Genomic DNA, 27,417 nt, shown 5'->3' on the forward strand with positions numbered 1-27,417 from the left:
CTCTCTCTCTCTCTTCACCCTCCCACCTCATTTCACCCCTCTCCTGTGTGCCCTCTTCTTTCCTCTCCTATCTATCTATCTCTCTTCCACCATCTCCCCCTTTTTCCTCGTCGAACCGCCTTTTCTCCTCCTCCTTTTTTCCTTCTTTCTTCATCCCTCCATCCACCTTTTCCCTGATTGGTCGCTGCGGAAGGGGGAAGACAGATGTAGGGCGAACAGCAGCTAAGCCGTTGTACTCTTAAGCCTAATGTGGAAGTTTTATATGCAAAGAGGTGAAGCAGGGAGGAGGGGAGGGAGGAGGATGGAGTTTGAACTGATTAGGATAATTCCTGCTTTTAATACAGCTGTCCCTCCAGCTTAAGGTAAACCAAATGTTGCCATCGGAGATTAGTGTACCTTGCCTGGTTATTAGCGACCCCCCCCCTCCTTCCCGCTCACCCACACACACACACACACGTCAGAAACGTCTCTAAAGCCGCTCTCGCTGGCATTAATTTGAGAAAGAGAGAGGCGGGAAGGAGAACAGGAGGGGAGGAGGAAGAAAAGTATTGCAACTTGATCTTCTTCTGCACCTGTTGGGGAAATAGTGTGTGTTGGGTGGAAGATTGTATGTGTGTGTGTGTGTGTCAGTGTGTGTGTTAGTGTGTAATCTTGGTTTTTTGTGCCGTCAGAGGAATTTTAAGGACAATCATTGTAAGTGATGACATTTCGCCTCATTCTCACTTCAGGATACGACTTCAGGGTTGAGTTACGGCGTGAATGTCATCGACGAAGGTCTTCACGAGTCTAATATTTCAACACGTTTAAATGTTTTAACTTAAAAAATATGAGAAATTACAAAGCTTTAATGTCACAATCCTAAAACTTTCATGACAGGAAGGGAAAAAATTGCAAAAAATTATCTATAATCTTTAAAGGTACTAAGACTAATTTGGTAGCAAAACAATTTATTGTAATATAACAAACAACAGATCCTAAAAATGTGACCCTAATATAAAATTATTATAAAGACAACAAGAAGAAATTGATAAATAACAAACCAAATCCTTCCAAAAATTAGGAAATAAGCACCAAAATCCAAACATGTGCATGTGGACACTCTTGTGTGTGTGTGTGTTCTAGTGTCTGTGTGTGTGTGTTCTAGTGTCTGTGTGTGTGTGTGTGTGTGTGTGTATACCTGTGCATCTGTTCTGGCCCGTCAGTCGGCGAGCTCTCAACCGATCCTGCCAGTTGGTTTAATATCTTCACACTCTGGAGGAGAACAAAACACACACTTACACACAGAGTTTCTCACACTTGGCATCTCATGTCAAATATTATGTCACCCGCTCTCAGTCACGACAGTTAACGCAAACATTAGTAACTGAATACAGCAGACTTGGCTCAGGAATTTTATTTGAAATCCTTTTCAGTGCTTAAGCTGCTGAGTCTAATTCAGCTGTACTGAATTAAACAGTTAAACAGTCCAGAACTACAGCAGAGCAGGAGCACAAACGTCCAACAGTCCTGGATGTCAGACTTTCCCACCAGCGCATGAGGGCTAAAACTCCCAAAACTGTCCCCGGTGGAAACCCTAGAAATGTTCTTTTTGCCTCCTGTGCCGACCCAATTTCAACTTTTGATAAAGGGGGAACGTATCCTGCACGTTTCCAGGGCTCTACTGGAATATCTTTGCATGATATACAGTTAAAAAAAACTCCTTATTTAGCTTATACGGACCCTTTATGGACAAAAAACCCTGAAGAAAGAGCTAGTTTTGCTAATAGACTGTAGACTTTAGATTGAATGATAAAACAGACAGTATCAGTGTGGATATATCCATAACAACAAGCACTAAACTCTACTAGCTTCTGTGCAAGAGACATTAATCATTACAGATGAGTCGGCAGCCTCGTCCGCCATCTTTGATGTGCTGTAAACAAACACTGATTTCTGCAGCGTCATGTTCTGCACACTCAGACGTCACCCATTGCCTAAACCAAACGGAGCAGCGTTGCCAGATGTACAATAAATATCACATTTGTTCAATAATTTTGCCCTCTATATGATGAACGATCAAATAATGCCCATAATATCCCATAATGTCAATCTGAATCTCATTTGAATTCATTTCCCGAGACGATCAGGATAGTAAAATATGGATTATACGTCTGTGTTTACGCATTTGTTCTCATGTGACGTCTTTCCAGCCAATCAGACAGCCTCCTTCCATGCATCATATAACTGCATCAGCAATTTCTTATGTTCTTTTAAGCATTGTGGCTAGATTTGTTTCCTGAAAATCGCACATTTGCGCCTGTTTGTTCTCTCGGTTATGACTTACGTACGATAATTTTCAGCCTCTGTTACGATGCTTTAACATTTCCCATCAAGCAATGCTGGAACGGAGTATTTTCAGTAGGTGAGAACGTGTCTGCTGTGTGCTACATGTGTGAAAAGGGTGAAACCAGTTCAGCCAATAAAGCTAGAAGCTCAGAGCTAAAGATCCAATATGACCAAAACAAAGGCTGTTACATAACCTGAAAGTCTGCAGCTTTCATGTCATTTTTATTTTACTCCTCTTCACCGAACATGTCAGTTGTTTCCAGACACATTATTCAATAATTAAATATAAGATTTAACAAGAGAACATTGATGAAAAAGCTTTTAGTTTAGTTTTTATATGTGTTTTTTTCTAGTATTGGTCCGATTTTTCTGCCTTATTTGCAATAAAAACCCTTCAAGTTAGAGGAGTTGATGGAGTAGAGTAACCTCTTTTAAGCACTGGTAAGTTAAGTATTCTAAATACTATGTGACCTAGTTCTCACACGTGTACTGTAGCTGTCACAGAATCAACCCTAATTTTAAAGCAAGCTACTTTTGACAAAAAAAAGGGAGGAGAAATCCTTTGCCTGGAGCATTTGAAGTGAACGTGTGAAGATTTCCTCCCAAATGAGATAACCGCTGACAACTGAAGCGACATCAAAAGGTACTCAATTAAAACAAATTATGGCAATTTTCCAGGGACAGTAGGTGTATCTTAACTCTTTGGCTGACAAAATGTTTTATACGCTTTAGGCTGATATATTACCTGATATCTTTAACTCCTGCTGCTATGAATACAAAGCAGACAATTAAAACTCCCAGTTAGTTCATGGAAGTGATGACTATACATGCAAACTTTGGTCCAGTTCAGCATCAAAGTGAGTCAAATATGTGATGTATAGTTGTTTTTTTTTTTTTTTGCTTTATGCAACAAAACAGCCAGACCTGAAACCCAATATTTAGTTGGGACACATCAGGATTAGATTGGATCTGGTTATTTTCAAATTTTATTTAATAAAGGAATGTCTGTCTTTGTGTCTCTGACCGTGCCAGTTGTTTGCGTAATGCCTGGTGGGAAGACAGAAAGAAAGCCAAATTCTTGCATTAGATGAAGGAAAAAAAAAAAAAACCTTTACCTTCAGGTCAGGTCTTTTGGTTTTTCGCAGTAGCGGAGAGGTTAAACTGGGTCGGAGGTGGGGGCTAAAGATGTGGGTATGGGCTGGGAGTTGTAGCTGTGCAGAACCCTCTGGTGGTTTCATACCATAAAGTTACACTAACTGACTTTATGACCACCTTCACTGCCGCTTTATGATCTAAAAAAATAGTGTAATTCATGCTCAGTGGATGCAGAAACACCCATCGTGAATAGAGGAAAAGAAGCCAAAATAAACTCTTTCAATGTTGATTATTCAAATGATTCATTTCAGCAAGATAAAGTAGTATCACAGAGCAAAAACTAATGTTTTACATCAAGTATTTAAGTGCAAAACCTACCTAATGGTTCAAGGTTGACTGGACCTGTCGCTTGGTAGCTAACAGACAACAGCGCTGTCACATTCAGGAGGATTTCACTGGATAAAAAAAAAAGGTAACAAGAAACAAACAAGAGCAGAGAGCTCTAACACGCTTCACTGACACATAGAATCACAGAGAAGTGAACACTCAGCCGTCAGAGGTGATAACACCGTTCATTTCTGCCTCCCTGACATGTGAAAAGACGGTTCATTGGCTAATGCTCAACAATAATACACCACACACACACACAGTTATATGCTACATGAAGGTCAGAGGGCAGAAGAAGAGAGAAATCATTACAGATACTGACCCACACAAACGGATGATTACCACGACGACGGCAGCAGCAGCGGCGGCGGCGATGCTGCTGCGTGGATCGATGCGGAACGATTCGCTCCATTATCAGGGTTGGATAGTTGGACAACATACTTACTATGTGTTAAGTAAGAAGATAAAAGGAGATATAAAGAAAAACATTAATAGACTGAATAAAAAGTTGAAAGTTGAGGAGTTTGTGACAGTTTAGCATGTTTTTGGGTTTATCTGCAGCCTGTCTGGGGGGGAAACAAACAATCAGGAAGTGATTTAAAGGATAATTCCAGTTTATTACAATATGGGTCTTATTTTCATACTTCTTGCCATCATTTCGTTGTACTCACCGCAGTAATTGCTGAGATGTGGTGAACACAGAGATGCCGCTACGACAGGCCTGTCAGGCCGAGAAACACGAGAGAGCACACAAGAAACAAGCCGACAGATCAGCCAGATTATCTCAATCTCTTTATTAGGAGGTGAAAGTGAAAGTGAGTGCACCTGTGATGTCGGTAATTATCCCTCATTGCACAGGAAAACTGCACACAACTACATTAAATATTGTATTTTAAAGATTTTTATTATTAAATTGATGGTTGATTCAAGTGTTTTTCTACTAAAAACAAATGAAAGACTCTGTATTCCTCCATCAGACTTTTTATTTTTGGTGTCTGGAAGGGACGAAAGGTCAAAGTTGAACCATGCTGTCGTTCTGTAAACTGTGATGGATGTTTACAACATACAGTTAAGGTTATTTTACTGTTTGTCTTCAATTTTCTACCAAAAATGTTTGTTTACAACCTGACTGTTAGTGTTTCTTGTCTGTTTAGCTGCATTTAGCAACTACACTGCTATCATTACTGATAGAAATGTAGCCAAAACTACTAAACCTATGTTATAATAGAGCAGAATGATCCTTTAACCCCAAGAACTGCTCTTGTGGAGCAAATCAGCAGCCAAAAGCAGGACTGTAGCTGTATATATATATATATATATATATATACTTCTGGTCCTATTCCCTGATATCTGGGATGCACTTTTCCTGTTCTGTTGTTCTCATTACTCTTTGTTTCACCACGTCCTTGTTTACATCCTAATAAGTAAATCTGACTTGACTTGCACACAGTTCCAGTCGAGCTAAGAGGGAGCAGAGGCGCGATGGCTACAGGCGGGTCAGCGGGTTAATCACACTTGACTCGGAGCTCATTGCGATTGTCTGGACCACTTTAAACGTCGAGCGAAGACCTTTCAGCGGAAATCCCATTAACCTGGCGAAAAGACCATTTAAACACGGTGACTGGAGAACCGATTAGGTTCAATTTGAGATTCCCGCTAAGCGGTGCATGGCGCTCAGCCAGAGTGAGCGTTGAGATACAGCGAGCGTGCAGCGTGTGTGAACTTAACCCGGGCCTGTAAGGTAACTCAGCAGGAAGACTATGAACACAATAACAGCATCTTCCCTTCACGTTTCCTGGAAGCTGACAAGTGTGTAAAGAAAACATTAAAACATTACTATTTGTCTTAAAAAGAAAATTTAACTAGTTGAGGATGGAGATTAAATGTTTCTCCAACCTTTTATTTCAAATAAAGGTAGAAATAAGAGGAACAGCACCAGAAAGAACAAGGAGACGACATCTAGTGCTGCGTAATAATTCACGCCGTCCCTGAAGGATGTGTGCCGACGAGCTCAAACATCATCTAAAGCTCAAAGTTTGCACCACTGCACCGCTGCTCATTGCATTAAGGTTAACGCAGAGACGAAGGTAAGCGAAGGAGGGGGGGGGACTTCATGCGTGTTTTCTTACACGACAATGATCACACGTCACATAACATCGATGTGACATGGAATAATGCAAAAGGGGTAAAAAAGGTATGCTTGTATGCTAATACACTAGAGCCTTTTTCATCCTTAGTGTACAAAACAGGTCTTATTATGACACACGGAGCAGCAAAAGTTTCTCAGAAGCAAATCTTTTGTCATTTTCCACTGACTCAACAGTCTTTTTTTTTGCATTAAAAGCAAAAAAAACAGTCTAAAAATCATCAAAAAGACATAAATCTCCTCTATGGTAATGCATTGCTTCATGCTCTGCCCCAGAAAGAAGTGCAAAAAAGCTGGCAAACTTTTTTTGATATCACATCTTTACAAGTCAGTCGATTGCTTCAGAGTGCGGCGGGGTCCCTCGTTCATTTTGCATTGATGCTGAATGTCTAATTTAGATACTTGCTCTGGCCTACTTCATCAAACGACTGCGGGGTTATGGGGTTATGAGGTTTATAAAAGATGAAATGGTCAGATATTCACCGTTTGAAAAAAGAAGCGACATCTACAGCGCTTTTTATAAAAAATAAGAAGTTGTGTAAGAGATTGATATTCCTTAAATTTAAAAAGGGAATTTGCTGTTTTTCATCGGGACTTGGAAACACTGTACGAGCTTTATAGATGCTTTAAAGATCCCCTCCTGACATGTTTTAAGATGTATATAAAATACTTTACTTTGAATAATAATTTGTGTCTGATATGTTTTTCCACACACACACAAAAAAGTTAAATTATCTTGTTAAATTCCTTAAAAATGACATCTTCTCCTCCTCCCTCATTAAAAATTCAAAAATATATGAATATGCAAATATATTTCATGTCTAAAGTTTTTCTGCTGGACACATGATGTCTCTTACTTCGCTGTAAAGTCCATCCTCGGTGCACTGGAGGCTGAATATTGGACCAGAATTGGCTTCAAAATTGTGTTAATTTTGTCAGTAATTTTTAAAATTAGTCTTAGTTTTACTCCTGTTTCAAATATCCTTGTTAGTTTTTATCTTACTTAGTCAACTTCATCCTGTTTTTTTGTTCTAGATGACTAAAAGTCTGTGCATTTTAGTCTTTTTTAGCCATCAGATTATTTTGAAAATTTCAATCAATCTTGTCGAGCCAAAACCAATAATTTTAGTCATTTTAGGCAAATATTTCTTATCATTGTCTGATGAAAAACAGGTCGAATGAACGCAGCTTTGCAGAATGTGTCTGGTCTGGTGATGGCATCAATTTAAGGAACACATCCAGACATGAAACATGAACATGAACCAACATGACTCAACAACTGGGACCCAATACTGTCTTTAAAACTATTATAAAACAATAAGAGAGCTGTAAAGACAATAAAACATGCCCAGAGTACGTGACAAACTTACCTTTCTGTTCTGAACAATGGAAATATAAGTAATTAGCCTTATAAGATTTAAAAGAATACTGTACACACACCAATTGCAATCTGCTTACATTAAAAAAATAAAATAAAAAGATCTGAGGTCGACATAAGGTCAACAACATTGCTGTCTAGCAAGCTAGTTCACGTGGCAGAAGACAAGGTTTTCTAGAATAACAACCGTGCTAAGGAAAGGTAACGTTATCCACTGCTATTTTAATCAATACAGCTGTCTACACAGGCTGGGCGACGGCTCGTGTTTCACTCGCACTTTATACACGTAAACATGACCTGAAGTCTATTTTCCTTTTCATGTGTACAGTCACTGCGTGCGTATTGGGCTCTGAGTGCTTCCAAACATGTGGTGACCTACAGTCAACATTGCACCTGAACGCCTCATGTGTAGACGCACAGACGGAGCAGTCGCTGCTGCTGCTGCTCTGCTAACGTGCTGCTCGGGCTACGTCTCCCGTTGAGTCTATAATATTTTGTTTCCTCTTTCTTGTCAAAGAAAATGAAGAGAGATTTTATTTTGTAAACTACATTTTAGTCTTTTTTCATCACTAATATTACATGTTGATATAATCACAGTTAGTGTAAGTTGGTGTCGTCACAAATCATGCTAGTAGGTCCGTTCCTTCAGATTTGATTTTCAGTGAGTGCAGAGAAACTTTCCACTTTCAGCAGATGAATGTAAACACAGCCTTCATGTGTCAAACTCTGCACATTCATGCACAGTGAAGCTCAAAACATTCAACTGTAGTAACAAGAAGAAAAACATGATTTTGAGTGGAAGGGGGGCTTTAAAGACTTGCAAAACAGATATGTATTAAAGGATATCTGGTCTAATATGGTCTCCCAGGTAAGCATGACAATAATTCAATGACGAATGAATTCAAAGGTTATTACTGAAGATAAAATATGCTAAGAAGAAAACACAAAACCTGACTTTTAATGAGTTCTGGTTAAAGTGGAACCTTTGTCATCTGTGATGTTCAAATTAGGAATCAGTAGCAAACATAAATACTGCAGTTCTACCCTAAAACATACATTAAAAACTCTTCAAAATCATAGTGTTGTTCAAACGTCCTGTCAATGCTCTGCTTCCTGTCTGTCACCTGACATCCAAAGCCCTGTACATAACTTACATTAATCCTTACAAACAACTCGTTATCCCCAATTTGACCCTCCGAAGAACCTGAAGAGACCTGTAGTCCAGTCATCAGTCTGTACTGATGTTTGACACAGTATATCTGTTGCAGTTTGCAGTTTACAGATACAATTTTCACCTCCCAAACTCCCCGCAGGGACGACTAATCATATCAAATCTGTTTGATATTTGCGAGGAATCCGAGCCAAAGTGGACAAGAGTTTAAACTCAAACAATATGAACTACAAAAGAAAAAAAAAGGGAGACCTTTTCTTGTTCAAGTATGCAACACAACCTTCCAAAGCCCTGCCGCAATTTAAAAACCTGTTTTTATCTGTTCCTGGCTTTATAAAGTTTGTCTTCCTAGGGGATACTTCAGGGACACTATCTCGTATCGCGCCAAAGGTTTGACACTTTTATGTCTACTTTTAAAAGAAGTGATTGGAGTAAGTCTAAATCCCACTTTTATTGTCTTGTGAGATGTTAAAACCGGACAGAATCATCTTTTCTAATTAAAAAACAAGGCTGACGTGTTAATTATTTCCATTAAACGTGACTTTACCTGAACACGTACATGTAAACGAACAATGACAGCACCCCATGTGACTTCCTTTCTACATAATCAAAGTGAGGTGTATGTGTGTGTGTGTGTGGGAGTGGGGGGGTCGATGCTGGTGTGTACGCGAGGCTCTGACAGCCTCGACAGTTGGGATGGGCGACTGCCAAGCTGCTGCTAAATATACACAGGGGTCAGTCTCTGGCAGTTCCTCAGCTTTGTCAGAGCTGCGCTTCAGGTTTTCTGATAAAAGGGGTTTCTGCTCGCTGAAGTCAAGTGACAGTTGTGACAGGGGAGAGGTCGCGGGTTTGGGACCTCTGTGTGTGTGTGTGTGTGTATGTGAAGACCTGACCTGTCGGAGGTTGATAGGCACTAGGCGATGGGGAAGGGGGGGTGAGGGGAGAGGGGGTGGGAGTTGTCACAGAGGTCCCCAGATATCCAGCCAAAAGGACTGAGGTTCTGTGTTTCTTTCCTGCCTGGGATTTGTGGAGGTTTTGTGTGTAAGTGTGTTGCGTTCACACTACAAAAAGTATCCGCTTTAGTGAGTTATTTATCTTTAATATCAAAAACCAGTCCTGAAATTGTAGATTTTTTCTGGTCGAATTGGACTCTGGGAACCTGTGACAGGTATTTCTCACTTTTTTTTTTACATTAAATCAATAAATTAGTAAAATGTAATTGATAGATTAATAACCAGTGACTGTCATTGTAGTTGGAGCCCAATTTCCAAAGCAAAGGTATTTTATTTAATGAAAAGTCATTTAAATTATCTTGTTTAAACAGTTCCATGTCTCCATTTGAAGCAAGCAGAACAATCTCATTTAAGCAGTTTTAATATGTCAAAACCATCATTTAGATTATTAAAACCTGCAGTATATCCATGTTTGGATTGTCTGGCATTTGTTTAGTTTGACACCCAGCAAGGCTGAACAGACACAGAAAATAGCGCCATCTACAGAAACTAAAACCTGAAAAGCCAAGAAAGAAGATATCACACATGTAGTTTAATTAACAGGTGATTTTTTTTGAGAAGAGCAGCACAGAAACGGGCGAGATTAACACTTGATGGTTGGACATTTTTTGCAGCGTGCCTCTGTGTGTATGCATATGCCTGTGTGTGTGTGTGTGTGTGTGTGTGTGTGTGTGTGTCAGCAGAGCATTGATGAACTCAGCACAATGTTGAATGGGACTGTTTTGGCAGCTGAGACAGCGGGGCCGAACCTGCGGGTCAGAGATAAACGCCCCTTGCAGCTCTGAGCCGGCGAGAGGACGTCCCATCAGAGACGGGGAGAGAGCACAGGAAAACAGCTCGCCGAGGGGGCAGCGACAGTGACCGAGAGGTTACGCTCACGGGCCTGTGAGCGGAAAGTTGTTGGTTGAAATCCCAGAGCTGCATGGGACTCTCTCTTCCCTCCCTTATTAAGAACTGTGAAGATAGATGTTTCTGAAGCGACAGCTCTTTTTAGCTAAAATATTCAGTCTGAGTGCCAGAAAATTCCAGGTAGGCCTGTTTTCTGCAGAATAGCATTCAAACGCCTCTGAAATTAACATTTATCAGAGGACAGCAGCTCTTTGCAGCCCAGGTTTGATCACAGGTTTTGCAGAAACTGTTGCAACAACAATTCCCTTTAAGGTCTCAGCAGCATACTTATTGCAGGACATCTCAGCATCTATGCATGATGTCTGATGTGGACAAATCTACACTTGCACGCTGGAAAACTACCCAGGAAGTGCATGAAGCTGTGTGTTTCTTTGCAACGAATTGGCTCCAAATCGCTGACAGACAAGCCGATCAACAGGTGTTTGCAGCTGGATCGACCGCAGACACAGTTGTACCAACTTTCATGAGGTGTAGGTGAAGTATTAGTGAGCTGCATTGATGTTATTTTGGAGGAAATTGTGCATAAAAAGGCTTACAAAGGACATTTCTACCCTTCCCTTCAATAAACATAAAAACACGTCCTCCAGTTAATGCCAGATACTGTAAGGAGAGGTGTAAAAATTGATATTTGTATATATAATTTATACATTAATGGTGTTTTTTAATAAGAAAACAACAACTACATGTGTTCAAATTAAAATCAACGTATGGCTTTACACAGAGAAATGTTACATATCAGTAACTGTAAGAAAGGAAAGATCCAATTAAAGTTGTGTTTACTTTTAAAGGTCATCATCATGATCTTTTTCCTTTGAGTAGGCATCACTTTATGACTCACCAAAGGTTGAGAGAAATGCCGCTTAAAAGCACAGCGAACATAAACGAACTTGAACCTGTGATGCAGTCACCAGGAAGCGGCCTAATCACCGCGAGGAAACGATAAGGTTGGTGCTTGATGTTTGCAGCAGGAAGCCGGGCGGAGGTGACCGCTCCGTTTAAACACGCAAACCTGCCAAGATTCAATCTACTCTTGTTTTTCCTACGCGAGAGGCCTTCTCAAGATCAGAAAAAAAAAAAAAAAAGGACCTTGGAGAATCACTGACTGGAAGCTTGGAGCTGCATTTAGGAAGGAAGTGAGAATACGGTATGATGGGCAGACAAAGGTTATTACTTCACTGTATAAATGGAAGCTGTATGATCGAGGAAGGCTTTGCTTAAAACAACTGAGCTCAGCAGACCCTCGCAGGGTAAACTGAGGTAAAACAGAGGAGTGACACATTTCTGTGGCTTCAACTGTCACTTTGAAACCTTTTTTTTCCCCCTTTTTATAATAAGGAATCCTTGGCCGCGACAGCTGAAAAGTTGCTGTTCCGCAACTGAACGTGACCTCTGTCCTTTACTTAAGTGGAACACGTGAAGGGAAGTTCTGCTTTGGCTGTCAGTCAAGGTTCAGATTATTACTTTATATCTTCTTATAGTCGATTTCTGCAATGACAGCAAAGACAGCAGCTGTTAAACCATTTGATACTGGCAACTTCTCGTCTGTCTTATACATGACGGACGGCGGAGGCTACCGTTCCTGAAACGAGGGAGGTGTTGAGACCTGATGATTGGCTGCTAAAAGAGACGACGAAGGTGAAAAGTTTAAAAAAACCTGCTCTTCCAACAAAATTTTTCTCGTCCACGTTTTCCTGATTCCAGTGACTCATGGCTGTTGTGAACACAAACTGAGACACTGCAGTGCACCTTCTGACAGATTGCTGATAGTGAATCCGAAAGAAAAAGCTGCTTCGTAAAAACAATAGAGGCGAAAGAGCTCCAGCTGAGTTAAACTGCCTCCTGCGACGTTATTCTTTTTGTGATGAACATGTAATTTGATATATTACTATCTATGAACATGACAAACAACCACTACAGATCAAGTGTGCAGGAGTTACATCCCTGCACCTGAGTGATGTGCATAAAATTACACCTCCTCCATTATCAGATGAGCAGAAATATGACAGAAACATCTTGAGAAAAAGACTCTTTTCTCTCAGCAGCTGCACCTTCAGGAGCCGCATACAACAAGCCTGGAGTTTAACAAGGAAGCTCCGAGGTACAAATAAATGGGAGTGTAGAGCAAGGGGAGCAGCTGAAAAACTGCATACCTGCACAGCAAATCTCTCCTCAGTAAATAACCGTTAGGAAAAAAAAAAAAAGCAGAGCCCAGTGTGCAGCAAATAAAGAAGCACAAACATGTTTGGAGGAATAATCTGACTGCCACGGAGGGCTGCATTACACCTTTCATCTCGACGTTAGAGAGAGTGGATTTGGCTTTCCATCACGAGGACAACACAAACTAACGCGGCGAGAATGGAGCGAAGGTTTGATCTTCCCCGCGGAGAGAGGCCGCATCCGAGCAGTTAGCAAAATGAATTGAATCAGCGGGATTAACGGCACCTGTAAAGACCTGTCAGGCAGATTTACAGGCCCCGCTGATAAGCTGGCGGCGAGGGATAAATACGCCTGGTGTCCCGTCGGCTGCCAGCCAGTCAAAGGAAAAAACCGTCCACCCCTCCCGCCTCCCCTCTCCCGGACTCTCTTTCGTTTCTCCCCCCCCATAGCTGCAGACACCTCCACCTTTGATAAGGTAACATCAGTCTTGACTCGGGCTGCAGAGGTGAAAGCTGACTGCAGGATGGTGGAGACACGCTTTCAGGGTGATGAATGCGGTCGGAAAACAGGCGGACGAACCGTGTGTGTGTGTGTGTTGACGCCTGTTTGGATATCAAAGGTGAACACACCCTCGCTGTCAGGTGGAAACCTTGTATCATGGAAATGTCGGCTTTTTCAGAAGCCTTAAAAAAAAAAAAAAACTGTTTGTGGATGTCACATTACTTTTTTTTTGCGGTGTTTTTAAAGATTTTCTACACCCAAAGGAGAATGTGGTAATAATGTTACAAACAGGGCTGAAGGCATCAAGGTCACGTCCTCAATATTGTTTCTGAGATTTGGGGAGAAATTTAACAAGCTGGGGAAGGAGTTTACATCCTACAATTAAACACGTAGTGAAATATAAACTATTTTAAAGCTGATATGATATGTTTTAGACTACATATATTAACATTCGACTGCCAAGAAATTGTACTTCTTGGCAGCGTGGCGAAGGCTTTGAAACAGGATTCGGATCATCATATAGGGAACAGATTGGAAAATATTGTGGAAAACCCTATATTTAAAAATATAAAATGTGGGATTTTTTTGTGTGGCTGTGGTTGCAATGGAGGAACAGTACATCCAAGCTCACATATGTGCCTGTACTGTATGTTCAGGGGTTTCAACATTAATGTATACGTCTTTGTTGGGTGTGTGTGTGAAGACAACAGCTGTCCTGATCCGTCCGGAAGAGAAGAGCTGAAGCTGAGATGCTTTGCCAAAGTTGGTTCCCATTGGAGCCAACGAGCACAAACCAGAACCAGGAAGCTCAGCGTGTCTTAACAAGATGGTATGTTGTGTACTTCAGGCATTAATGGTGAGTTTATAAGTGGCTTTAGATGAATCATATCAACATTTTGGCCAAATATTCCCTACCTAGAAAATAAATAGTATTGCTCAACCTGTCAAAGAAAGACTGAATCATTAAAGTTATCACTGAAGTCATCACTCATCGAAGAACAGACCCACCTCTGTCTTAAATATGAAACACGTAGCCGCATGTTCCTCCTGCTGCAGTACGTGACATTTAGAAAGGGACTTTTTCATAGAGCGAACGCCGACTCTGTCAAAAGACAACTCCCGCTGTAACAGTCACTCTGAGGTCATGTGAATCAGTGACAAGCTGCAGAGAAAAAAAAAACCTCAGCACTGTGGCACTCAGGGGTGTTTCTCCTCTTTCTCCCAGCTCTCTATCCCCTCTCCACTCTGTACACGGATATAAGAGCTGACATTAAAACTGTATATATAAACTTCAAGGGTGAAAGACCATATATATATCACATTTTTCCCATATTTGTGTATATTTTTATTTTTGGCGTATGTAAGTCTCCTATGGTTTCACTCTTCTTCAGCGTGTTTCTCAAATAACAGCAAATATTTACCATTTGCTCCCATTGGAACAGATTTATAATCATGAAGGTGGCGGATGAAAAGTCCACCGAATAAAAGTGTTGCCACTGTATCCCTTGATTAGTAGAGTTTTGGACTAAGATCAGCCTCTTAGTTGTGGTGATTTCACTTGTGCAGGAGTGTATCCTCCCAAAGCTGACATAAAACCTTCACCTCTTCCCACAGCTGGACCTGTTCTTGTGTGGCCGACCTCTCTCCGCCGGCACCTCGCGGAGCTTATTTCTTCACAACAACTTTCGAAAAAAAGATACGACTCGATGAAAACTTATTGAGGTTGGTTTACGCATCAAGGGTAGAAAACGCACCTCCGAGTCGACTGTAATTGAAAACATCAGTTCAGTACATTTACAAGAGGACTGTAAAAAGCTCTCCTGGCTGTGACATAACAGAGCACAGGGGGATAGCATATCCTGCCTGTTTGTTTAAGTATGTGAAAGCAGTTTATGATGGTCAGTTACCGAGTCCACCTACTCCCTGTGATTTATGCCCGCCGTGCAGCGAAGCTTCCTGCAAGGAGGGATTGAGATGCGACAAGCTGCAACCATCTACGGTGACCCGGGATGGAGTCCAGTGTCGGCATGTAGGCCACGTCCCTGGTGAACATGTTCTCATGGTGAGGTAATCCATGATGTCACCGCTGAGAGCTGCAGGTGGAGAACGGACAGGGGACCAAAAAGAGCATGAGTTTCTTTTTTTTTTTTTTTTTTGCACATGTTTGCTTTCAAAACCAAAGCACAGAGAGCTGGCTCACAACAGCAACTGTTTTTTTTTTTTTTTTTATTGCTGTCAGGTTTGCTGTATGACTTAACGTTTACATGGTTGTTGGGCGTCTTTTCCGGTTGGATAAATCCCAACTCATCGCTGCCGGCCAAAATGTGATGTTTTGTTTTTCCTTGGGATTTTAAAGTGAAGGTGATGTCTCATAAGTTTCTGATTTATTTCAACTTTATTGATGGAGACAGACAGTTTAGTTCATTGAACTGTCTAGTGTAGAATAGGATAATCTTTATAGCCACAGGATGTGGACGCCACGAGGGACATCTCAATCCTATAGAGAACAATATTTTAGACAATAGTGTTCTTTTACCTCTGTAAAAGTTAGGAGGGGGCCCTTTCCTGTTTCAAAATGGCAATGTCAGCCGTGCACAAAGCCAGGTTCATACAGAAATGGTTTTCCCATTTTGATCTGGAGTGACTGGCCCGCACAGAGGCATGACCTCAAGCCCGTCCGACACCTTTGAGATCGACTGGAACGCCAACCGCGAGCAAGAGCTTATCACCCAACATCAGTGTTGGACCTCATCGATGCTTTTGTGAATGAATGGGAGAAAATTTCTGCAGCCGGCTTCCAAAATGTTGAGAAACATCTTCCCAGAAGAGTGAAGAAGCAGCTGATTAATGCCCGTAGTTGAGATTCCTGGAACAATGAATACTCAGGTGTCAACATATTTTTTGGCGTACGTTTTCGTATTTGTAACTTTTTTAGAACTTAATTTTTATTTTTTACCAGAAATGGGTTTACTAAGCGCAACCTTTTGGCTCTTTCTTTGCCTCTTTAAGCCCAAGAAACCTGTTACGACATGTCTTTTTAAACAAATACGAGTTGAAATGACTGAATACAATTCTCAGGAATTCTGGTGTAACTTCTGAAGCTACATGGTTTTCCCAGTAATGGCAACAATAAAACAGTTCCATCATCAAGGCCTCTCTCCACAGCAGTGCTGTGTCCTGTGGAATCCTCCCAAAATAATCACAAAATGAAATAAAACTTGAATTTTCATGACAGCATGCTGTACGTCATGTAAATTAAACGACCGTACTAACAATCCACTGGCTTGGGTTTCACCTAAAGCTGCATGACGAGTACCTGTGTGTTTGAAACGGCGAGCGAAGCTTAACATGCTGAACCCTCAAAGGACCATCATGTGGATACATGGGTATTGTAATTCCACCAGAGCATCGCTGGCACGGCTGCACTCTTCTCAGAGCTATACAGTTTAGTGTTTACCCGTATTCCCCACTGGTCTGGAATATTATATATCTGTAAGAGGTAATGTTTTTCAAAGCCATGACCAAATGTGTTTGGATTGGCCACAGAAAGCTCCTTTAGATTTAACACAGGCTATACGGGCTGATAGCTTGTCCAAAAAAATATATTCCATGAGTAAAATGGCTCCCAATAAAGAAGTAAATTTAATGAATATTTACATAAGGCTGGATACATGTCAAACTTAAGGGAATTCACAGAGTTGGGACACGGATCACTCACTAAGCTCTATGTGGAGGCACTGCAATGTGTTATGGAGCCACATCTGAACAACTCAGCATGTGTGGTACCAAAAGTAACCAAGAGTTTGATCCTTTATTTAAACAGGTAGTCCCTTCGAGCATTATTACCAGAGAGAGGCTGGCAGCCAAATATATAAACAAAATCATGATTAAAGGGAGAAATAAAGGAGGGTTTTACCGCTTCATTGCACAAATTGAGCAAAATATTACTGTGGTTGATCAATACCAATTAATGACCAGAGATTTCTGGACTGAACTGTGCATCAAGACGTTGCAGCTATTAAAATAACTTGTTTTCAGTGCAAAAAAATGAGGAACCGGTTCTTCTTCACTCGCTCCGATTAGCTGGAAAACATCTCTACATTGTGAAAATGAAACATTAATCTTTGCATCAACTATTGAAGAGAGTGACAAACAACATTTTTACCATTTTTTTTCTTGGTCTGGTTATATATTATTCAATGCAAGTGTATACAAAGCAAACTTAAGGTACTTACTTGTATAGGAGCAGGAGTAAAGTCATTATCTATCTATCTATCCAAACACATACACATCAATCACACAATGTTAATGTTATTATAGATAGATATCTAGACCAGCAGTCTATTATTGGTAGTATTGGAAGTTTTCTTGCTTTAAAAGCTTGTCCAAGCTTACAATGATCCAAACATTGAGACCAGAGTGCTTATTTTTAGTCTTGTGTATTTTTGGGTACAGATAAGTACTCGTAGCGTATGACATAATCGCTAGAAAAGGTGGTTTCCTCAAACATCACAAACTGTTTGATTCAGAAACTGGGGCAAAGACGATCAGACGATTAAAATCGTAGAAAATCTAGAAGAGTTGCGTAACTGAGAAACACTTACTCACTAGTTGTAGGGATCACCTCCAGTAAGGTGCTGTGACCAAGTCTACTATGATCATTTTTTTTGTAAAAGCTCAATTGTTTTTTCTTGTATAAATCCAGGAAACAAAAAGATAAATAAATCAAGATTCTTGGCCAGGGAGAGAAGACGGTTGCCAACTCTCCTGGCTTCATCAGAAACCAGCGATCCTCAGAGACGTCGAGAGAGTCGAGCGTTTGTGCTCACGCTGACGAAACGAGACGGGGAGGGTGGGGGTGGTGGTGGGGGGGGGAGCTTTGAAATGCAGATGGCGAGGCCTATCGACTGTCACCTGTATGAAGCACTTTAACTCCTGTCGCTGAAATGAGCCTTTTTCAAGAGTCGAAGCGGTGATGTGTATCGGCCGACAAGGCAGATTGGGGATGATTGCTCTATTGTGGCTGTCAGCTACTGAGAACAAGGTATTCATCCTTTGTCAGAGCGACGTCTCCTCTCTCATCTCGCAAATGAGGACCCCCCCCTCTACCCCCCTTACACTCCAGCTCCCCTCACCGCCATCACCCCACCCTCTTAACCTCTTGTCTTGATTTGGAATTACTGTTCAAAGGCATGGTTTACTGGTGCGCCCTGCTACCATTACTGGCAATAAGGAGGAGGTACGCCGACCGTTGTCTTTGCCTCCACGCAGCTATTAGACGACCGCTTCTTGAGCAATCATGATTGTATATTGTACGTTTGCTTGCAAATTCGACAGTATGTTTGTCACAACGCTTGCCTTTTGCACAAACAGATGTACGTCCACAGCAATGTGTGATTCTCAGATGCAGCATTTTAGATCATCAAATTAACATCACGAATCCAAAGAAGCCACCTGAACACCTGTAGGGGGAAGCTGCATAAACTACCTTTTTTAAAAATTCACTAGTAGTGTGTGGTTGCACAATGTTTGAATATGTAGAGTATAAAGAACATCTTGTTATTTACAGTTGCAGCTGATTCTGAGGTGCTTTCTAACATCTAAAGACGCCAGATGAAAAGGAACCTTTTCAGCTTTTTTCTGCTTATCAGCTTCTTTAAAATAAACTACAATAAAGTCTGTTTGATGATGATGGTGATTGGGTTCTTATTATTGTGTCATGCTTGCAAATTTGCCCAGCAAGCATGTGGTTCTAAGATACAGCGATAAAAATAAAGAATATAAACTCACTTTTTTTTTACGTAAGTAGATATTCAGCCATTCATGTCTACAATAAAACATTAAAAGTTGGATTTTTATGACAGTAAGCTGTAAAAATCTTGCACGGACATGACAGTTTATGAAATTTAGAGCAAAGCATGATTTCCCAAAGCCTCAAAGGACAAAAAACTCACTAATTGTAATCTACAAGGAATCAAAGACAGTCTTTTTGCTCCTGTTCATGTTTTTCTCACCTTACTGTCACCTGTTTTTAACCATTTAAATGTTATTTGCTGTTGACTTTTTCCAATGGTCATTTTTTGAGATATTGGGGACATTTTCAGACTGATATCTCTAAAACCGAAGCAAATAAATGTGTGAAATGTTTAAGATAGACTTCATAATTTTGCTCGCTTGCAGTTGTAGTTTTTTCTGTGAGAAGTTGTGATGAAATCTTGACAAATTGTGAAACCCGGGCTATGAAAATAAAACATATCTGAGGAAAGTTGGTGTTTTTTTTTTTTCCAGTTGAAAGCACTGACACCTAATTTTGCCTCTGGACTCACTAAATTAGATGTATGTTGTTTGGCAATATTGCAGTTAAACTTAAGAGGTGTGTCTTTGACAGATTGTAAGACAGCCTTAATATCACCTCGTCCTGAATAAATGCACACACTTATAGTTTCTATAGTACCTCATTTATTTCCTGACACTAATGCAGCATACTGTGTCCGTGTTGTGCGTCTCTGCTTTATTTTCCCCCCTTTTCTCCCATAATTCAACGTGAAATACTTCCAGCCATTTGACACAATTAGGCGCTCTCTTCCCACCGCATTGCATCCCACTGGATGGCCCTCATTATCACGAGCCCTTGCCTTTTAGATAACTTATAATGAGGCCGAAAATGTGAAACATTTTGCTTTTTCTGCTACACCGTCGGTTCAAAGAGACCTACTTCAACCTAATTAGGAGTTCCAACCGCTGCAGTCAAATGCTTTTCTTGTTTCTTATGGGGTTAACAGCGGTGAGATGTAGATTTCCACAAGACAGGGTCTAAAGCCATTATGTTGAATCTGTGACAGATATCACTGATGTCCAAGTCCTACAGTAATGGTCTACAGTACTCAAGAACTGTGCGATGTGAAGTTGCAGCGCTGATGGTGAGGATGTTGTTCAGTCAGATAATGTGGGGCTTTTTTTTTTTTTTTGCTTTTTATCCCCAAGATCAACTTAAATTTACATCTGCAGATCTGGGAAATTTAAAATTACAACAATAAATAAGAAACCTGTTCTCTTCTTGTGGTATGTTGTTGGAAGAACAGCTGAGCCCCCGAAATGTTCCTAAATAATCCACCGAGGACCACAGATACACATTGTGTCCGTTTAATTGTCTTCCCATTTGTATCAAGCACCTGGTCAGAAATTTTGGATGTGCATACACTCCCTCTTGAAATCTCTTGGATGCAAAGCAGAAAATGGGAAGCATGTGGTAATTCCCACTTTCAAAAACCGTGAAAGTGGACCTGACTGAATTGAAAAAAAAAAAAAAAAAAATGCACAGGACCTTTTTCCCCCCCAAAAAACATCTGCATATTAAATTTACAGTTATTGCATTTAGCTCTCGCAAAGTGAATTATACACATGTGCAACAGTAAATTAAACTCAATAATGAGAAAAAGCAGATAAAGAGAAATTTTATCAAAGCGCAAAGAAAAAAAGAAAAAGAAAAGAAAAGCTTCCCTGTAGGTTTTGCTTAAAATATCGTTCTTGCAAGTCATTACAGGTGATAAGTATCAGAAGTCTCTTGTTTTTTCATTAAAGTTTTGGTGACCTGGTATCCTGCCAGGTTAGAGATGCTGATGATAGAAGGGGTCGAATATAATTTGATTTAAATGATTGGAATTTAAGCATGAAATGCTTCCCTGTGCACTTCTTCTCTGGTGTTCATACCAGCTAAAGAAACCATGAAGAAGTAGCAGACTATGAGCGTTACGCCGGACTTTATGTACTGTTCATCTTTCTGAGGATTAAGAACTGCATCCATCCACTTCTACATGTAATAACCTTTGAGTTTTTGTAGTTGATTATATACAGTTGCAGCTTTCTTTAAGGTGTGAATGCAAAGTGAACTATAGAGACAGTACGACTGCATAGAAGTGGGTTTGCTCTTGGTGGCGAGCGAACAATATAATACAAAGTCAAGAGAGTTGAAAGTACAACCTACAACCTCCAGACACTCTTTCCTACAAATATGTATATGTATCTTTGCAGGAGTATAACATGAGTTGGAGCTAGCTGCAGTAAATTGGCTGTTTGTGGTGAATAAACATGAACTGCAACAACCATCCAGAGGCCAACTATGTGTGCAACACAAAAAAAAAACTGCTTCACATACAAAAGAACGACCTCAGAGACTCACATGTTCAAGTGTCTCTGTGACGTAATCCGGTTAGAATGAAATTTTCGTCATCTGGAGAAATGAACCGTAGGAGCTAAAAGATAAAGCACACAAGCACACACCCCTGGTTCGAACTCGCTCTGTAACAGACCATGAAAAATCCTCTCTGAACACACTCTGTTCAGCTCTCGAGACCCTGCGGATCAGCGGCTGTCCACTCAGATAATTACAGCGACGGACTCGACCTCTTTGACCTTTCTTGACCCTCAACAATTCAGCTTTCCACTTGAGTAAGTTGTAGGTGTGTTTACTGGGCGCCAGCTTGTTCCTGTTAATAATATGAGCGCTGAACCTTGGACCTCACCTGACTACAGTATCTGGGACAATAGCCAGCTCGAGCGTGTCAGTGTGTATGTGTGTGTGTGTGTTTCCTTTCCCATAATCTTGTTCCCCTCGCTGAGCCACAGAGCCTATAAAGCTGTCAGTGAACATGTAAGACACGTCACCTTTGCCGGGGTTTCTCACACATACACACACATATATCCACACACACGTGCAGAGCTGCAGCGCAATCACACACACACAAACACACACACACACATTCAACAAGCCACAGAAGATATGCACACAAGAAAAACACTTATGTACACCCAGAAAAACACACACACACACACACACACACACGTCAGATTCACACGCTGCAGAAAGGTCCAGATAAACACACAGTATTAACCTCTGCAGATTACTGTGGTCGCCTGTAATACGTTAAATTGGAAGCTTGACAGTTTAAAGAGTCGTTCAGTGAATTAAGAATCACGAGTGTTTACACGCTGCAGCTATTGGACGTTATGTCACGAAGTAAACACCCAGACAGATGCATCAATGATCAACCTGCTTCTTCTTCTTCTTTTTTTTTTCTTTTTTTCTTTGTCGTGCAGATATATTGTCCCTACAGCTGGAAAACAGATTCAGTTTTTATTTTACTTCTATCGAAAGAACAGTCATTCGCTCGATTCCCACACGTTTCCAGACACTTTACATGTCTTACATCGCTTATAAAAACACAAGCTGAGAAAGAAAGAAAGCAAAAGTACGAAAGAGTATGACAAAGTTGATTGGAATGCATTTTCTCAGAGACATAATAAGCACTAATATTTATTCGTTTACACATATTTTAGTCCATCATTAATGCTCAGACCCATATATAACCCACTCAGGTCCCAGGTTGATGCTTCAGGTACCCCCATACGAGCACTAATCTACACGAGACTGCATTTAGTGCAGCAGTATCATAGAATAATGCACATAATGCCAATAAAAACCTAAACATGTTCATCTCTCTGTGACATCAACTTCTGAATTATCCTCCTATACCTGTCTGCGACTGCTTTAATTGAGCTTGTACCTTATTTATTTATTTGTCGCTGTTATTTAGCATTTATCCAATCTTATGGCCCCTATCTTGTAGATAGGGGCTCCGCATGCATGCCTCAAACTAACTGACATGGTGAAAGGTAGTGAAAACATGGTGCCAGGTAGTGTCCCAGCATGCAATAGGAGCACTAGTATATAATGAAGGTGGTTAGGCATGTCAGGGGGGATGGATAGGAGCCCAACAATACATTTTGGCCCGTAACAATGTGTAGTTATGATGTGCTTTTGCTGTTTTGTGCAATATTTTCTACTCTTTCTTCTGTATTTTCTGTAATCTTTAGCCATTTCGATCAGTACTCTTGAGAAAAACAGAACTCTGAGAGACTATTCCAATAAAAGACGGGGAGGGAAAAAAAAAAAAGTTCAGGGTTCAGGTATTCTGTGTGAGTCAAAGCTTTGTTTGCGTATGTGAATTTGGCTGTGTGCAAGTGTGCTGTTTGTGCATAAAACATCTGCATAAATATCCATGTAAGTCCGTGTGTGGCTGTGTGTGTGTGTTGTGTGTGATATGACAGTGTGTGTGTGTGTGTGTGTGTGTGTGCGCCGTCCAGGCCTGGTGTGTATGTGGGGGGCCGGCCAGCTCCCGGTCTGACAGGAGGATTATGGGAAACAGATGACTTACGCTTCTAATTTGCGGCCTTAAATTGCAAACAGAGTTTCAGGAGTCCAGGAGAGTTATAAATGGTGAAAGAAAGGTGTGTGTGTCTTTGTGTGTGTGTGTGTGTGTGTGTGTGTGTGTGTGTAGGTGGGTGGGATATGCCCCACACACACACATGCAGCCGCCAGATCACTACATGTTGGCTGCAGGTTCACCCAAACACAGAATGACAGGTTATACATTTACATTTCATTTTACATTTCAGGCGTTCAAACAAAGTCTTCATGCAGAGCGATGAAAGCCGCAGCAGCAGCGGCAGCAGCAGCAGCGGGAGGAGGAGGATGAATATTAACACCTTGCACTGTCAACATGAGAGGGAACAGTAAAGAGTGCAAAGGTCAAAAGCTTCAGTTTAAATTGTAAATGTCAACAGAGAGCACGACGTATGTTTCTATAGTTACGCGGACGACACGCAACTGTACGTCTCCGCTGAACCGAATGATGCTGCAGCTATAAAACTCCAGTAATATCTGTCTTCTGCCAATAAATAAACAGTTAGTTTAACGAGGACAAAACTGAAATAGCCCCAAAACAAAAAGAAATGCTGTTTAATAATCTGGATTAAATCTGAGGTTATCTTAGATTCAGATCTGAGCTTCAGGTCGCACATTAACAAGGTGACGAAAGACGTTTTTCCACCTTGGAAACATAGTTAAAATATGACCGTTTATAAATCAAAAAGATGCCAAAAAGCTGATTCATGCCTTCATTTTATTGCCGACTTGATTACTGTAATGCATTTTTTACTGGCCATCCAGAAAAAAAAACCCCACTGAGAGACTTCAGCTCATTCAAAACTCTGCAGCTCGTCTATTAACCAGAACCAAGAGAAGAGAGCACATTAGTCCAGTTTTAGCTGCTCTGCAGTGGCTTCATGTAACATTTAAAATTGACTTTTAGGTCCTCCTCCTTACATACAAAGCCCTTTATGGGCCAAGCTACATTGCTAACTCCCTTGTAAACTATTTGGCTTTGAGAGCAGTGTGATTTATCTTATCTTATCTCTCTATAAGGGTCAAGATAAAATCCTGTAACACCCGAGGATAAGCAGAAGACTCAAAAATTCACAAAATGTTATCAAAAATGTACCAAAAATGGCAAGAACTGACTTTTTTTCCCTTTTTAATCATAGTTTTTAGTCATAAAAAATGACATGCACAGCTATAACTGTCACTGGGATGATAAGAAGTGGATCCTTGCCAGTGTAAACTTAAATTGTGTTATCTCTTGTAATGTCATGATACAAGAGGCATGTTATTTGCTAATCTCAAAAGGTCTGTTAAGTGTATGAGTGATCCGTTTTCATAAAAACACATCAAGCGTTCACGTCAAGCATGCAGAGGGACAAAAATCCCACCGTGACAAAGCTCTGTTCCTGCAACACATTTGCCGTGAAGGTAAATAGCTGAGCCAGCAGCTCATAAACCAGCACCTGTTGGTGATTAACCTTTTCAGCTAAGGTAGGGAGAGGAGCACGCGTCTGCTGTGGCGAGCAGGAATGCAGCATTCGGACATCGGAGACAGAGCCGAGATTCCTGACCAATGAGAGCTCTGGGAGAGGAAATACCCACAAGACAGCTGGGGAAGGTTTCACCTGGCACCTGTTGAGCGACCGCAGTGACACGCCAGAGAGACGCTCCTGCTGCTGGTTAGAGCGAGCGCGAGTGTGTGGACGTCAGTCATCATCGGTACGGGCAAATCTGGAGTGAATCATCATCATATTGGTCTCTAGAGACTTCTGTTCCTCTTATTACTGCACCTACTGAGCACGAAAGTAGCACGAGGGAGGCTCTCAATAAATCATTTTAGGTGCCAGTCAAGGCAGGAATCCAACTACTGTATGAAAATATGTGAATAATGCAGCACACGCTAGGATTATAGACCTCGGTTTACTTTATTAGAAGGCAGCTAAAGACTACAAAAGTCACAGGAACAAGAATCTTTTGTTTCCTGCTAATATGAACGGTATAATCCTCATGTGAGCTGGATTATTTGTATATTTTTTAAGGAAAAGTCATTTGAAAAAGATGATTGACACAACCTAAAAGGGAAATTCTGGGTTATTACAACTTGAGTCTTATTATCACAGATTTTACCATCATTTCTATCAGTTATGATAAAATAGCTTTTACTGGAGAGAGTTATGTGAGATCTAAGAACAAGACAGCATTGCTCAAAAGAAGTTTGACATTACAAGATTAGTTTAGCCAGATGATATAAAACACGTCACTATCTTCACACTATCTATATGTCGGTCTCTTCTTGCACAGGAAACCTGCAGTTATGGTAACTCTGGTAGATTAAAACTGAAGCAGGAAGTCACATTTAGTGTCTAAAAAGTCATCATAATCGATAGAAATCATGGAAAACCGCAATAAACTAGAATTTAAATGTAAGAAAAAATCTTGCAAACTAGATATTTTGAATTTTGAGATACTTACTAATAAAACTCCAGTCATGGACATCAACTCATTTGTGACAATTCAAAAATTGTGCAGGTGTCTTCTGCAGGATATGTGTGTGTGTGTGTGACAGGAGTTGTCATGTGTTTAGAAAGGAGAGTTAGCATTATGTGTGGCTGGCTTTGACACTCGTTTTCATCTCATATACCAATAAACGGCATGCCATCACACTGACATCACATTGTGCTCCTCCACAGTAAAGGTATTGTCTGGTTTAGTGCACTCGAATGCATGTTTTATGTATGACTTCTTTATATATTTTGCATTAAATGGAGGAGTGATAGAGGTAAACAACCAGGTGGTCTTCCAGATATGGAAAACAGATAAATTATTTCTCAGTTTACACAATCAATGTGTCCATATGTGTTGTTAGCAACGCAAACAAAAAAAAAGGGCTCTCCGAGTTAAATTCAGGTGGAACTCCACCAATTTTACACATCAAGGTCAGTTTACTTGTCATGGTTAGTACAGTACTACTCAGCTGATGAAAACAGTTGTATAATGTCTTCTGTGGCTCCGGAGGAAGTTTGCCAAGTCTGAGAAAATACCGTGATGATATCCAAAGGGGTTGTCAGCAGGGTTGTCATCTGTTTCTGTTCACTGGCTTTTGTTTATAACAATGATGTTTTGATACCATTTTAATGCCAGTAACATCTGAGTATCATAAGTTTTACTTTCTACGTCAAGTTTAAATCCATCGTGTTCTGAACATGTTGTCTAAACTGTTGTCATTTATTTTTTAAAGGTGAGAAAATGTCATTCTCCAGCTCCGCAATGACTGACAAAGTATCAGCCCTCTTAACAAGAAAACGATGAAGTGGTTCGTTAGAAGTTCAGATGTAATCCAAACCAACTACAGGAAACAGTTCAAGGGAATATGGGTAGAAGGACACAGAAGCAGCTCTGCCTGTTTGGAAAGCGAAGCAGAGCAAAATAAAGTCTGCTCATTTTCAGCTATTTCTTTATGTGGATTTCATTTGAGTTCCACTTCTGGTGCCAAAAACTCTAACCTACATGACTTTTATTTATAACTCGCGGTTGGCTTGTTATTGGGCAGCATGAACCTTAACTCAAACTACATTTTCCACTCGGGTTTGGACCAAAGAAAACAAACTGTAGGTGTGATTGCAGCCTTACTTAAGATATGGGCAAAATGGCATCAAAGTGTGGTGTTTTCATGGGCCATTTCCTTAATCATGTTTCTGTTGTACTGTTTGTTTGCATCTGAATGTGGTCAGTTTGGACTGAGTTGTAAACATGGAAAAATTCTTGAGTCTTGGGAAAAAATCCCACCTAAAATGTAAAAAGATCTTAATCTAAACCAGTTTGGTGTGAAACAGGAGAAGAGACAAAAATAAGTGTTATCATGAACAATATACAGTCAAAAGAGGACTACTGCTGGGTAAGACCACGTCAAAGTTTTTTGTGTCTTATTTATGCCGAGCTACTCACTGAAAACAGAGGCGATATATTTTACGCGGCCACGTACAATATAAAGCAGAACAAAGGTCACCGTCATCTGTCTTTGGAACGTTAACACATTACGGTGAAAGATCTTTTCATTCAAACGTGAATGGATTACTCGGGGCTGCGAAAGGTCCCGACCATAAATAGATTCGGATG

At 40.6% G+C, this 27,417-nt stretch overlaps 1 protein-coding gene across 12 annotated transcripts in view; it reads right to left on the reverse strand.

Annotated features, from left to right (window-relative positions):
• Nucleotides 1-27,417, reverse strand: part of zeb2b (zinc finger E-box binding homeobox 2b) — a 464,098-nt gene that overhangs the window by 109,899 nt on the left and 326,782 nt on the right. For 9 of the 12 annotated variants that reach the window (XM_044345276.1, XM_044345278.1, XM_044345274.1 and 6 more), the window contains one exon: nt 1,178-1,251. The gene's annotated coding sequence lies outside the window, so the exon portion shown is untranslated. Of the gene's footprint in view, nt 1-1,177; nt 1,252-3,440; nt 3,562-3,798; nt 3,876-4,129; nt 4,796-27,417 lie in introns of those variants that run through there. The other 3 variants (XM_044345281.1, XM_044345280.1, XM_044345282.1) reach the window with 3 other exon arrangements.

Source organism: Thunnus albacares, chromosome 24 (assembly GCF_914725855.1).
Source record: "Thunnus albacares chromosome 24, fThuAlb1.1, whole genome shotgun sequence".
NCBI lineage: Eukaryota > Metazoa > Chordata > Actinopteri > Scombriformes > Scombridae > Thunnus > Thunnus albacares.